The sequence below is a fragment of the Mastigoproctus giganteus genome, chromosome 1 (assembly GCF_048544385.1).
Source record: "Mastigoproctus giganteus isolate SK-2022 chromosome 1, ASM4854438v1, whole genome shotgun sequence".
Classification (NCBI taxonomy): domain Eukaryota; kingdom Metazoa; phylum Arthropoda; class Arachnida; order Uropygi; family Thelyphonidae; genus Mastigoproctus; species Mastigoproctus giganteus.
Window position 1 is genome coordinate 32,419,271 of NC_143575.1, and position 13,520 is coordinate 32,432,790.

General features: G+C 39.3%; 1 protein-coding gene across 1 annotated transcript in view; it reads right to left on the bottom strand.

Annotated features, from left to right (window-relative positions):
• Positions 1-13,520, bottom strand: part of LOC150090688 (ecdysone receptor-like) — a 57,596-nt gene that overhangs the window by 43,052 nt on the left and 1,024 nt on the right. The gene's annotated exons all lie outside the window — the stretch shown is intronic.

Sequence of the window (13,520 nt, forward strand, 5' to 3'; positions counted from 1 at the left end):
TAGAGGCTTTTGTGGATTTATTGGATGACTGTTTTCAATAGCAGCATGTTAGAGAGGCAACAAGTGAGTAATACTCAATCTGATTATCAGCAGGAATTATTCATGCATTAAGAATCTGAAGATAAAAAAACCACTAGGTGACAGTGATCAGTGTATTGATTTGGGAATTACTTTAAAAGATGTAACTACCATCAAGGGTAAGGTGAGGGAATTTTGCATTCATAAAGGTGACTAACGTGGTCTGAGACAGTTTTTAAATTTTATACAGTGGGACCAACTGGTGATGCATTGGCAAATTCTGAATGAGAAGCATTCAAGCAATTAATTATAGAATCTACTGGGCTTTTCGTACAGATTAAGAAATACTGTTCAAGCTTTAGACCTAAATGGATGTCATATTTACTGATTATACTCGTGGCAGAGAAGGAAAAATACACAGGATGCATATCAGGTGACACAGAAGCCTAATGTAGATATAAACTTGTCTGTAATCAATTCACAGAGGAATTCAGGTAAGCAAAGGCAGATTATGAGAAATATTTGGCAAAGGATGTAAAGAAAAACAGCAAAGACTTCTTTATTTATGCAAACGGTAGAAGGAAGTGGATGAATCCAATTGGTCCACTCGATATCAATGGTTTGACTGTTGATCCTGTTCAGGCAGCCGACAAAACTGAATGAGTATTTTGCATCTACATTCACACATGAGGAATTCTTAGTGAAGAGGAGGCCAAAAGCTTATCAAACTCTAACAGGAAGCTAAATGATTTTGTAATAACTGAGAGCAAAGTGGAAGTGTAATTGTTGAAGTTAAACATAAGAAAGCACCTGTGGTCGATGGGATCTGTCCAGTTATATTAAGGGATGCAGCAGAAGAAGTAAGCAAACCCTTAGCAATAATTATGAGACCAACCTAGGATTCAGAAGAGGCTCCCACAGACTGGAGATGTGCAAATGTATCCCCAATCACAAACAGAGATCAAAGGGTAACAATAGTAATTACAGACCTATTAGTTTAACTTCTGTCCCAGGTAAAATAATGGAGTAAGTGGTAAAAGGAGTAATGCACAATCATCTAGACAAGACTGAAATTATACTTCAGACACAATATAGATTTGTTAAGGGGAAATCTTGTTTGACCAATCTGATTGAATAATACAATGTTGTTAATAATGGAACTGGATGCAAGTGGTAGATAACTTTCATCAACCGGTGAAATACCACCACTTTGCTTCGTGGAGGCTTGAAGTGGTGAAACACATGTTTAGTCTCTAGAGCAAAGTTTCCGGCATCCCCCTCCCCCTCATACTTCTCCTTCAACCCATGCATGGTACTAAGTACTATAGGTTTTGATACCTTTCGTGTTTGGGGTTTTCATAAAAAAAAAAAAAAAAAAAAAATTTTTTATACCATATACTTGGATTTCAGGAAAGCTTTTGCACATAAAAAACTGCTGTAAAAATTGGAGCAGTGTGGCGTTAAGTGCAAGTTGCTGCTATGGATAAAGGGTTGGTTGAGTGGGAGAAGACAGAGTAGTAATCAATGGACACTGCTCTTCATGGACTAATGTTATTAGTGGAGTTCCCCCAAGGTTCAGAGGGCCTCCGTAGCCAGGTGGGCAGGAGCAACAGTGCGTAGCACACGCTTCTTGATCAGACTGGGGTTCGAGCCCGTGACCACCAAATACGGAGGATGCGGAAAGGTCAGGAAATGATCACCGCAAATCCTCGGAGCAATATGGCCTTAGTTGCTAATGCTCCTAAAAAAAAAAAAAAAACAAATAACAAATAACAAAACCAGGTTTCAGTATTGAGTCCATTGTTGTTTTCTGTATTTATTAATGATATTGATGAAAGTGCAGTTATATTAAAGGAGGCAGCAAAGGAAGTAAGCAAACCCTTAGCCATAATTATGAGAGCTTCCTTGGAGGTACCCATAGACTGGAGATGTGCAAATGTGACCCCAATTCACAAAGGAGGATCAAAGGCTGACAAGTAATTATAGACCTGTGAGTTTAACTTCTGTTCCAGGAAAATTAATGGAGGCACTGGTTAAAGAAGCACTGCAGGATCATCTAGACAAGACTTCAGTTATAGCTCGGACACAGCACGGTTTTGTTAAGGGGAAGTCTTGCCTGACCAATTTGATTGGATACTATGATGCAGTCACAAAAGAGCTGGATGCAGGGAATAACTTTGATATTATATACTTGGATCTTAGAAAGGCTTTTGATACTGTTGCACATGGAAGACTGCTACACAAATTGGAGCAGTGTGACATTGGAGGCAAATTGCTGCTATGGATAAAGGGGTGGTTGAGGGGGAGAAGACAGAGAGTGGTAATCAAAGGACACTGCTCATCGTGGACTAATGTTATTAGTGGAGTCCCTCAGGACTCAGTGTTGGGTCCATTATTGTTTTCTGTATTTATAAATGATATTGATGATGGTATATCAAGCTTAATGTCCAAGTTTGCAGACGATACAAGGGTTGGCAGGGTTGTCAAGGACACTACTAACACTATGCTGCTGCAACAGGGTCTGGAAAGGCTGAGCAGATGGGCTGAGAGGTGGCAAATGAAGTTTAACATTGACAAATGTAAAGTACTACATATGGGAAACAGCAACCCCAGAGCAATGTATCAACTCTGTTACTACGCTGACAGTGGTAGAGAATGAAAAGGACCTGGGGGTAATTGTGCAGGCAGATATGAAGTTCTCTGAGCAGTGTAGACGGGCTGCAAGAGTATCTCATGGTGTCTTCTCAATGATATACAGGAATTTTTCTAGCAGGGATAAGGAGGTGATTATTCCCTTGTATAAGGCAATGGTCAGGCCACACCTTGAGTACTGTATACAGGTCTGGAGGTCTCATTTCAAGAAGGATGTAGAGCTGCTGGAACGAGTACAGAGAAGGGCAACAAGATTAGTGAATGGAACAAAGGGTTGCTCTTACGAAGAAAGGCTTAAGTTTTGCAAATTACAGTGTCTGGAGACTAGACACCAACGAGGTGATCTGATAGAGGTGTATAAAGCCTTGAATGGTTTGAGCATGCTCAATGCAGATGGAATTCTTTCTCTTGCTCAGAATAATCACCTGAGAGGGCATAAATTCAAGTTGAGGAAAGACAGATGTAGGATAGATGTGCAGAAATTTGCCTTTAGGCAACGGGTAGTTGGTTGGTGGAACAGACGTCCATCCCTTGTTGTGGAAGTTGATAGCCTAAATAAATTTAAGGCTCAGCTGGACAGGTATTTCGAAGGAATGGAGGGGTGAACTGGAAGGGTTTTTTTTTTTTTTTTTGGCTGATGCTGCATAAGCTTGCTTTCTTGTATCATATGCCTCTACTAATGCTAATGCTAAAAGTGTATCAGGCTTAATGTCCAAGTTTGCAGGGTTGTTAATGACAGTATGCTATTGTAACAAGATCTGGAAAAGTTAGGCAAATGGGCTGAGAAGTGGCAACTGAAGTTTAACAATGACAAATGCAAAGTACTGCACATAGGCAGCAGTAACCCCAGAGTAACGTACCAACTGTATGGCACTGCATTCAGAGTACTGGGAAATGAAAAGACCTGGAGTAATTATGCAGTCTAATATGAAGTTCTCTCAGAAATGCAGACAGGCTGTCAGGAGAGCTTTGTGGTTTTGTCAATGATATACAGCAGGGGTGGCCAACGAGTCGATCGCGGATTTAATTTCGGTCGATCACAACGAATTTTAAATATACAGTCATCCCTCGATTTGTGCACCTTGTGCAATGAAATTTTTGAGATGGTAGATCGCGGCACATTTTGAAGGAAAAAAGTAGATCACATCATAAATTTATTTGGCTCCTGATATACAGTAATTTTACTAATATGAATAAGGAGGTGATCATCCCTTTGTACAAGGCCATGGTTAGGTTGCATATTGAGTATTATATACAAGTCAGGAGGCCTCATTTTAGGAACAGAAAATTCTAAATGGGATGCATTCTAGAATTAATCTTGGAAGCTATTAGACTTTTATCGTACCAACTAAGAATTACTGTTCAAGGTTTAAGCTTAAATGAATGTCAGATGAAATGATGAAACTCGTGGCACAGAAGAAAAATGCATGGGTTGCATATAAATTATCAGGAGACACAGATGCCTATGGTAGATATAAGATATTCTGTAATCAAGTCACAAAGGAGGTTTGGCAAGCAAAGGCAGATTACAAGAAATCTTTGGCAAAGGATACAAAGAAAAATAGTAGACTTCTTTACTGGTGTGAACTCTAGAAAGAAGGGAACGAATCAGATTGGCCCACTTGATATCGATGGGTCGATTGTTGATGATCCTGCTGAGGCAGCTGACAAACTGAATGAGTATTTTGCATCTACATTCACACGTGAGGAGTTATTATGGGAGGGGAATGCCAGAAGTTAATCAAATTGTACAGGGAACTAAAAGATTTTGTAATAACTGAGAACAAAGTGGAGGAGAATTTGTTGACATTAAACACAAGGAAGGCACCAGGGGTGGATGAGATCTATCCAGTTATATTAAAGGAGGTAGCAAAGGAAGTAAGTAGACCCTTAGCCATGATTATGATGGCATCCTTTGACTCAGGGGAGGTCCCCACAGACTGGAGATGTGCAAAAGTATTCCCAATTCATAAAGTGGGATCGAAGGGTGACACAAGTAATTACAGACCTGTCAGTTTAGCCTCTGTTCCAGGAAAGATAATGGAGTCAGTGGTCAAAGAAGCACTGCAGAATCATCTAGACAAGATTGCAGTTATAGTTCAGACACAGCATGGGTTTGTTAAGGAGAAGTCTTGTCTGACCAATTTTATTGGATACTATTTGGTCACAAAGGAACTGGATGCAAAAAATAAATTTTGATATCATATATTTGGATTTTAGGAAAGGTTTTGATACTGTTGCACATGGAAGACTACTGTACAGGTTGGAGCAGTATGGCATTAAGGTCAAGTTGCTGCTATGTGTAAAGGGATGGTTGAGTGGGAGACGACAGAGTGGTAATCAATGGACACTGCCCTTCATGGACTAATGTTATTGGTGGAGTCCCCCAGGGTTCGGCATTGGACCCATTGTTGTTTTCTGTATTTATCAATAATATTGATGAAAATATATCAGGCTTACTGTCCAAGTTTGCAGACGATACAAAGTTTGGTGGGGTTATTAATAACAGTAAGGATGGTACTCTACTGCAACAGGATCTAGAAAAGTTGAGCAGATGGGCTGAGAGGTGGCAACTAAAGTTTAATATTGACAAATGCTAAGTACTGCATATGAGTAGCAGTAACCCCAGAGTAATGTACCAACCATGCTGTACTACACTCAGGCTAGTGGAGAATGAAGAGAAGACCTGGGGGTAATTGTGCAGTCAGCTATGAAGTTTTCTGAGCAGTGCAAAAAGGCTGCAAGAGTAGCTCATGGGATCTTTTCAATGATATATAGGAATTTTGCTGGCAGGAATAAGGAGTTGATTATTCCCTTGTATAAAGCAATGGTCAGGCCACACCTTGAGTACTGCAAACAAGTCTGGAGGCCTAATTTTAGGAAAGATGTAGAGCTGCTGCAACAAGTGCAGAGAGGGGCAACGAGATTAGTGAGTGGAACAAAGGGTTGCTCTTACCAAGAAAGGCTTAAGGTCTGCAAATTTCAGAATCTGGAGAAGAGGCACCTATGAGGTGACCTGATTGAGGTGTATAAGGCCTTAAATGGTTGGAATAAGCTCAACGCTGATGGGATTCTTCCTCTTACTCAGATTCCACACCTGAGGGGGCATAAATTCAAATTGAGGAAAGAGAGTCGCAGAATAGATGTGCATAAATTTGTCTTTAGCCAGCAGGTGGTTGATTGCTGGAACAAACTTCCATCTGTTGTTCTGGAAGTTGACAGCTTAAATAAATTCAAAGCCGAACTAGACAAACTTTTAGAATGAATGGATGGGTGAAATGGGAGCAGTTTTTTTTTTTTTTTTCTGATGCTATATAAACTTATTTTCTTGCATAATAAACCCCTACTAATGCTAATGCTAAGCATGTGGGGTTGCAGAAATAATGGTGTGGGGGAATAACGGGGTGGTCTTACCAAGAGAGGCTTCAGTTTTGAAACTACAGTGACTGGAAACTAGACACTTGCAAGGGGATCTGACTGAGGTATTTGAGGTTTTGAATGGATTGAGCAAGCTCAATGCTGACTGACAGGATTCTTTCTCTTGCTCAGACCACACACAAAAAGGGGAGGAGGAACAGATTCAAATTGAGGAAGGATGGTTGCAGAATAGATGTGCGGAAGTTTGTCTTTAGTCAGCAGGTGGTTGATTGCCAGAAAAAACTTCCATCTGTTGTTGTGGAAGCTGATAAGCTTAATTAAATTCAAGGAAGAAATAGACAAACTACTGGAAGAAATGAATAGGTGAAATGGGAGGTGTCTTCTTTTTTTTTTTTTTTTTTTTTTTTTTGGCTAATGCTGTATAAGCTTGCTTTCTTGCATCATTGCCAGCTAATGATAATGCTAACATGCTGCACCCACTTCACTGTCAGTCTTTATACCATCAATATAAATTTTAGCAAGGCAGGGGATAATTTTGTGAATGTGGCATGTATTTCATGGAAACTGGCATTTGCTAAAAAATATTTACCCCAATGTCAAATTTACAAAACAGTGTGAAGTTTGTCCACAGGAGATCTGAATCTACCTGATCTTGAACATCTTGATGAAGATGAACATTCCAGCAGCATGAATGTTATATGAACACTGGTGTTATTAGAACATCCTGATAAACAGGCTGATTTGCTGCAATAGTTATATATTTGCTCCTATAATTTTTTCACTGCAGATCATGTAATATAGACCAAATGAGATGGATCAGCAAGCTTTGAATTTTAGTTGTGTCATGAAGTAGTAACATCTTTCTCTTGGTATTCGGCGCCTCCGTAGCCAGGTGGGCAGGAGCAGCAGTGCGTAGCACAGGCTTCTTGATTAGACCAGGGTTTGAGCCCGTGGCCACCAAATACGGAGGATGCGGAAAGGTCAGGGAATGACCACCGCATATCCCCGGAGCAATATGGCCTTAGTTGCTAATGCTCCTAAAAACCAAATAACATAAATAACATCTCTTGATATTCAGTGGTGGTTTGTGGGCTTAAGACATACAGATTTGTACTGAAGCATTCTGTAAGCACTTCGAGCAATGTAGATGGCAGATTATGGGATAGGTGCTCTATAGTCCAGATTAGATTTAATGAGTGACTGAATCAAGTAAAGCTGGGTAAGGCAAAATGCATCTCAGATGGTAGCAGAAATAACTCAAAGTGTATTCATTCTCTTTGGACAGATAGTCCATAGATATTTAATATGTTCTAAAAAGTTTAATGTGATAACACTGCTATCAATAATCAGACTTAAGATATAAATACGGTGCTTGGCTGGAAGAGAATGATTAGCTAAATGTAGCTCAGGTTCAGAATTCATTTTGCACTTGTTACAGAAATGTATAACAATATATTTCTGGTTAGATTAATCTGTATCCATTTTCTGTCATCTGTCACTCAATGTTATTTATTGAGATTTGTTTATAGTTATCTCTCAATAAGGCCCATAATCTGGGAATGGCAAGAGATGCTAAAGTATCGGCATAAGCTATAAATCCATGGTGATGGGAATATTTTTGGTCACTCTGATTTATTCTTATTGAAAATAAAGTGGCACTGAGAACAGTCTTGTGGAACTCCTCCTTGTATACATGTTTGAGAGAGAAATTGCCAATAATGAACTTGAAAGGATCTGTTGAAGAAATTTTTAATAAGCATAGTAAATGACTTCTCGGATCTTAACATACTATACTACAGGAAATGATCCTACATTACAGGAAAAAATTATTTAATAAGGGGACAAACTATTCACTGTGATCCCACTCTCGGAACTTCAGAAGTGACAAACAGAGGTTACAAGAAATTACACAAAAACAGAGCTCACCATCATGATCTTTAAGGTCTTGATAGTCTTCTATGACTTAGCCTAATGTAAAACTTTTGGCATTAACATTATAGTTAGGTCCTTGAGGTTGTAGTAGTAGTAGTGGCATGTGATACAAGAAAGCAAATGTATGAGCTTATGCAGCATCAGCCAAAAAAAAAAAAAAAAAAAAAAAGTCACACCATTCCCTCCAAATGCCTGTCCAGTTCCTCCTTAAATTTATTCAACCTATCAACTTCCACAACGACAGATGGAAGTTTGTCGTTGTCACAGACATTTTCTCAGATATGCCAGACAAGCTGTACTTGCTACCTGGGAGTCTAAAACGCTGATGGAACTGATATTCGGATGACACTCAGTTCAAGTGGACCCAATTTCGGTGAAGACCGGATGCTCTGCAACAGCCAAATCCTCTGCTTGCAACCTTCACAATGGTGGGACTGTTAGTAATCCTGGATATAACCTCTATGCTCAAGCACATGGTGGGTGAGCACCCAGGTGGGAACCAACGTAAGCAGGGGTTGAGGTGTGGCACCCAAACCACATGGAGGAATGCCGCCCCTCTGTATTACTAGGGAGTACTAGTTGGTAGATGATTCTCATCAACCGGTGCAATACCACCACTTTTGCTTATTGGAGGCTTGAAGTTGTGGAACCCGTGTTTAGTCACCAGAGCTAAGTTCCGGTCAACCCTTCCCCATCTCTTCCATCATGCAGTATGATTGATGACTTTTCAGGTTATGATGAACATCATGGCGAGATCCGATCTTCCTTATATTTTGAGGATACAGCTCTAAAACAGTGTTCGCAGGCCGGCCGCTAGTTATACACCGGACCAAACCTATTGGTAACTCTCTAGGAGGCTTCCGGATCAGCTAGTGTATAATCTTGCTACCTCTACTCTGCCAGATAGTGACTGGAAGGAGTCCGAGTAGTGTGTATGTGGGGGCATTGTCGAGGCCATGTTATGTCAAGGATCTGGGTATATTCTTACGTGTATGCCATATCCAAAAATTTCATTACTTCATACAGCATGTCCCACCCACTTTTTCTTACTATTGAATACACCATGAATTGTCAAACTAATAGAGCAAGCTTATCTGCAAAAAGATCTAAACCTCCCAAGCACTTCCTAATTCATTTCAAAAATATATGTGGTCTCAATTCTAATCTCAACGATGTCCATTTCCACTTGCAGTCTGCCAAACCCCATGTACTTTTTCTGACAGAATCTCAGTTATTAGTTGATTCAACTACTGCTCATCTCAGTTGCCCAAATTATTCGCTGTACGATTCCTTTCGCCTCAAAGGTGGTACTTGTGCATATGTCCGTTCCGATATTCTCTGTCAGAGACTTGGTAATTTGGAATCTCCTCTTTGCGAACTTCTCTAGCTTAAAATCTCTCTACCTCATTGAATCAAATTCATCTGTTGTCTCTACCGTTCTCCCAACTCCACAAATCACTTGGAGCTCTTTGCAACTTGACTTTCTCCAGTCCAACTTTCCTAACAGTGAGGTAATTTTCCTTGGTGATTTTAATGTTCACAACTCCAGCTGGCTTCCGTTTTCTAGTCACACTGACCCAGCTGGTCGAGATGCTGAGGCTTTTTCAATTACTAATGACCTTGCACAGATTGCTCATTTACCTACAAGAATACCAGAATATCCAAGAATATCCTAACCATACAGCCAACACATTCGATCTTTTTCTAACAAACAACCCTTCTAAGTACACGGTCGAAGTGAGAGGTACTTTAGGCACCTCAGATCACAACTTGGTGATTGTCTCTTCTCCAATGGAGCCTCTATCTCATGGCTATTCCCAACCTCGTGTTGTTTGGTATTACAAGAATGCAAAATGGGATGACCTGCGAGATTTCTTTTCTTCTTTTCCCTGGTCGGATTACTGTTTCAAAACTTCTGATGTCAGCGTTTGCTCAGATCGTGTCAGTAAAATTATTCTTGCAGGAATGGAATCCTTTATCCCACACTCCACTTTGAAATCTGTCTTTTATCTAAACCTTGGTTTGCTAATAAATGTGCTAAGGCTGTTCAAGAGAAGAATGTTGCATATCGTAATTGCCTTGTTTCTAATTCTTCAGTTTCATTTTCTGCCTACACCAAAGCTCGCAACAATTGTAAAGCAGTTATCAATCAGTCCAAACTAGATTTTGAACAGGCTAAGAGTAAAAAACTTGCTTCTTGCCCTAATGGAAGCCGAGCATTCTGGTCTCTTGCCAAAGCTATTGGCCGCAACTTTTGCCCATCTCTGCTCCCACTTCTGTCCAAACCAGATGATTCTGTTGTCACTTCAGCCAAGGATAAAGCTGACTTGCTAGCATCCCATTTTTCCTCCAACTTGTGTATTAATGATCTTCATAAAACACCTCCCACCATTCCCAACATGCTACATTCAATGCCTCCTGTCATCTTCCATCAAAAGGATGTCAGAAGGATTTTGACAAATCTTGATGCTAAGAAAGCTCCAGGTCCCGATGGTATTTCTCCACTTGTTCTCAAAACCTATGCTCCTGAACTTACTCCTGTTCTTTGTCGCCTTTTTTCACATTATTCAAAAAGTTCTTATTCAAAAGGTGTTTTTCCTTCTGCTTGGAAATTTGCTCATATCCAGCCATTTCCTAAAAAGGGTAACAAATCCCTCCCATCCAATTATCATCCCATTGCAATTACTTTTACTCTTTCTAAAGTAGTGGAGAAATCAATTAACCGCCAACTCTTAAACTACCTAGAAACCTTCTGTCTGATCAACGAGCGCCAGTATGGATTCCGTCAGTGTCGATCTACTGATGATATTTTGGCTTATGTTACCCATTTATGGACTAATTCAATGGAAAAGTTCGGTGAAACACAAGCAGTTGCTGTTTACATCTCAAAGGCTTTTTATCGTGTTTGGCATAAAGGTCTTCTAAACAAGCTTCCATCTTATGATTTGCCAACTGTTTTTTGTAATTGGTTATCCAGTTTTCTTTCTGATCGCTCACTGAGGGTGATGGTAGATGGTTGTCTTCTAACTGCTCCACTAATGCCGGTGTCCCCCGAGGAAGAAGAAAGCAAAGTAGTTTTCAATAGGTTATGGTAAATTATAACTTCAAATTAATAAATATTCTGTTTAGCCCATTGAGCTGTATATATTATTGTATGGAGTGCTCACTATTAACTTAACTACAAATGCAAAAATTAAGCCAATATGTGCAGTTTGTTTCAGATGGTGATACAGACAAAATTCAATGTATGGGTTAATGATATTAAATGTAACATTTTTAGTTCAACAATTTTCTATAAAATAGTGCCTTGTACTGCAATTGTTTTCAATAAAATAGTGCTTTATACCGCAATTGTTTTCAATAAAATAATGCCTTGTGCTGCAAATGATTACACAAATCATCGGACAAAGAATTGTGAAGAAATTAATTTTCATGATAAAGTTTGGACTTAATGATTAAATACAATCACCGTAGCCCAGTAGTGAAATGCAAGGGTACATTTGTATGCATGTTCGAGCTGGCTATAGTTCAAGCCTACACGGCTGCTAAAATAGAGTGATGAATTTAACAACCACTGTATTTAGTAGCCATAGGGACTAGAACACAGTGACATTCTTCTATTTTCTTTATCTTAGGAAATCCTCTGACCCTATGTGGCCATCCCAGAGTATAAACAGAGAATATTTTTATTTATTTATATATATATATATATATTATAAACTGCATTTTTAAACTACATTCCTGTTTCTAACTGCAATCCTATTTTTAACTGAATAAAAATTAAAGTACATAAAGTTTCTAAACCAATATAAATATAAACTTGTTCTTGAAAGCAATATGGGCAATATTTAAAAAAAAAAAGTTACAGTCACGTTATGAAATGAAGAAATCACTATTCCACAAAATTCAGAGAAAAAAAAAAGTTAAAGGGAGAATACATTGATAGTGTTATTATGCAAGTGATTCTCCATTGCAAACTTATTTCCAAATTTTGACTACTAAATTTATCTTATAATAAAACTGTTACATGTAGTTATATCATGAAATTTAACTAAAGCATTAAATAGAATAAGATAAAATATGTTTAATAGTTTATGTTTAAAATATATTTAATAAGATTTAATATGTTTAAATAGTTTAACTTGTTCTCCAGGGAAAATAATGTAATCACTGGTTAAAGAGGCATTGCAAGATCATCTAGACAAGACTGCAGTAATAGTTGAGACACAGCATGGGTTTGTTAAAGGGAGGTCTTGTCTGACCAATTCGATTGGATACTATGATGTGGTCACAAAGGAACTGAATGCCAAAAATAATTTTGATATCATATACTTGGATTTCAGGAAAGCTTTTGGTACTGTTGCACATGGAAGACTGCTGTACAAATTGGAGAGATATGGCATTAAGAGTAAGTTGCTACAATGGATAAAGGGATGGTTGAGTGGGAGAAGACAGAGAGTTGTAATCAATGGACACTGCTCTTCGTGGACTAATGTTATTTGTGGAGTTCCCCAGGGTTTGGTGTTGGGCCCATTGTTGTTTTGTATATTTATCAATGATATTGATGAAGGTATATCGGGTTTAGTGTCCACGTTTGCAGGGTTGTTAATGACAGTAAAGATAGTGTGCTATTCCAACTGGATCTAGATAAGTTGGGAAAACGGGCTGAGAGGTGGCAACTGAGGTTTAACATTGACAAATGCAAAGTACTGCATATGGGTAGCAATAACCGAAGAGAAACATACCAACTGTGTGGTACTACACTCAGGGAAGTGGAAAGTGAAAAAGACCTGGGGGTAATTGTGCAGTCGAATATGAAGTTTGCTGAGCAGTGCAGACAGACAGCCAGCCAGGGCAGGTCATGGAGTCTTGTCAAAGATGTATAAGAATTTTGTTAGCAGGGACAGGGAGGTGATTATCCCGTTATACAAGGCAATGGTCAGGCCACACCTGGAGTGCTGTATACATGTCTGAAGGTCTCATTTTAGGAATGATGTAAACTTGCTAGAACGAGTACAAAGAAGGGCAACAGAATTGGTGAGGGGAACAAAGGGCTGCTCTTACCAAGAAAGGCTTAACTTCTGCAAATTGCAGTGCCTGGAGAGTAGGCACCTGCGGGGTGATCTGATTGAGGTGTATAAGGCCTTGAATGGCTTGAGCAAGCTGAATGCTGATGGGATTCTTCCTCTTGCTCAGATTAAGAACCTGAGGGGGCACGGATTCAAATTGAGGAAAGCCAGTTGTAGAATAGATGTGCAGAAAGTTGCCTTTGGCCAGAGGGTAGTTGATTGGTGGAACAGACTTCCATCTTTTGTTGTGGAAGTTGATAGACTAAATAAATTTAAGGCTGAGCTGGACAGGCCTTTGGAACAAATGGAGAGTGAAATGGGATGGGTTTTTTTTTTGCTGATGCTGCATAAGCTTGCTTTCTTGCATTGTATGCCTCTACTAATGCTAATGGGCACAGCGAGGTTGCCTATGCTCTAATAGCACAGACTACTGCAAATTGTGCATTTATCTCTGTTTGGATTTTTCTTCTT